This window comes from Stegastes partitus, unplaced genomic scaffold (genome assembly GCF_000690725.1).
Source record: "Stegastes partitus isolate 25-593 unplaced genomic scaffold, Stegastes_partitus-1.0.2 Scaffold563, whole genome shotgun sequence".
NCBI lineage: Eukaryota > Metazoa > Chordata > Actinopteri > Pomacentridae > Stegastes > Stegastes partitus.
In genome coordinates, this window is record NW_007578294.1 from 214,782 (window position 1) to 216,971 (window position 2,190).

Sequence of the window (2,190 nt, forward strand, 5' to 3'; positions counted from 1 at the left end):
CAGATACGTGAAGCATTAAAACTGAAAGCTGCCTCTCCGTATTTTCCTTCTCACTTTGGAGACAGAAAGTAAACCTGCCTCCGACGACCTAAGAGTTCCGGATGGTTCATAATGCAGCAGCAGATCAGAAATTTAACTTTTAATTATTTCCTCGGCAGACAGAAAGTCAGTGTAAAAACCTTAGAACTGGAGTGATTTTAGCCACTTTTCTGGTCTTAGTGAGGACACAAGCAGCAGCGTTCTGAATCAGCTGAGACCTGTGAAGACAAATTTTCTGGCTCGGTTTGCGGTTTATAACATTTCAGATTAAAGCTGATTGCTGACTTTTATTCATTAAGGATTCCGTGTGGATTCCTTTGTTTTTATGTCCGTATGTTGCCTTTCTATGCTGAAGACAGATCATAAACAAAGCAGTCAACACCATGTCGGAAGATTTCTACTTTTAATACCTCATACATTAATGAGACTACTACCATAATTCTGTTTCCTTCTATTTCTATCAGATTGAACCTTTCAGGCGTTGTTTGTTCTGCACACTGATCGACGTGTACGATGTGGTTCAGGCTGCACGCTGTGGTTAAACTGACATGTTGTGTTCTTATCATTTACAACCACAAACATTTTGCAGCTCGTCTGACTCAGGGTTCAAACTGTCAGTGGTTTGTCCTCCTTTAGGGACAGTCACACTTTTGATGCACTTAAATAGCTTAGCAGTGATGTTATCAATAGTGTTGTGCAGCCAACGTGGTATTTGAAGACACCAAGTTCTGTGTGAAACATTTTCAAATAAAAACGTGTTTTTACAAAGATGAGAGAATTATGAAGGAAAAAACCGTCTAGCTTATAATTAATGGGAATCCTGGGTGTTGGTTTGCAGTCCAAAACGATTCCAGGCACTTTAAACATCCATCCATCCATCATCTACACACCGCTTAATCCTCACTAGGGTCGTGGGGGGCTGGAGTCTATCCCAGCTGACTCAGGGTGAAGGCAGGTTCACCTGGACAGGTCACCAGTCTATCACAGGGCTACACTTAGAGACAGACAACCAAGCACACTCACATTCACACTTACGGACAATTTAGAATCACCAATTAACCTCAACATGTTTTTGGACTGTGGGAAGAAGCCGTAGAACCCGGAGAGAACCCACGCTGCACGGAGAGAACATGGAGACTCCACGCAGAAAGATCCCGGGTGTCCCGACCTTCTAGCTGCGAGGCAACAGTGTTAACCACCGATCCACCTTGCAGCCCATGCCACATCATTTCAGCTCTGAATGTTACAGTTATTGTAGTATGACTGTTGTTGCTGTAGCAGCAATAATGGGAATAATTGCACAGAAAAGGTTGTTTTGAACAAAATGCAGATAATGTTCCTCCTGCAGATTTTTTTAAAAAGATAATTTGATTAAAAAGAACTTTAATTTTTATTGCTTGGGCCAGAGTTAGACCCTGTCCTCACATCTGCTCACTAACCTCCCAGGTAGACTGTCACGTATGCTGAATTAATTGTACATTCTAAACGATGAGGATTAAGTCCTGATGTCTGTAATGACGACTGTTCTGCAGAAACTGACAACAAATACTGTGCCAAGCTGAAAGAAAATTCAGTAGAAAAAAAAGGAAAGAAAGAAAGAAAAAATGGCAAAAAAGCTAAAAACTTTAAATATTATTTTGGTTAAAAAATATAGAAATTTCCTGTGTTGAAAGCTAAGGGTAAAGTCTAACGTTAAAAATATAAATACTGATTTAAGATAAAGTTTAGTTGATAAAGCAATTTAAAAACGTTATTTCATTGGGTAAAGATAAGCTCCTCCCCTTATAAGGACACCTGTGTTTTGTTTGAATGAGCGACAGGTGTGGGAGCACACAGATGTTCTACCTGTGCACAACGAGGATGTGTAATGTTCAGTTTTTGATGAAAATTGAAGCCGCAAGCGGCGATGGACGGGTCCTCGCCCTACGCTTGTCGGCCTTCGGGCGCAAACCTGCTCCGGGCGGGACTGTGATCCGGCATGTGGAGTTTGGGGCAGATCGGAGCAAATGTGGCCTAGTTACGAGTCACTTCCTGTTTAGTGGCGAGCCGCGGCGGCGTGCGTGTTGGGCGTGGTGGAAACGCGCTGTGGCTGAGACTCGGAGCACGCGTGTAAAATTTCAGGCCGATTGGAGACACAGACACAGCACGTCT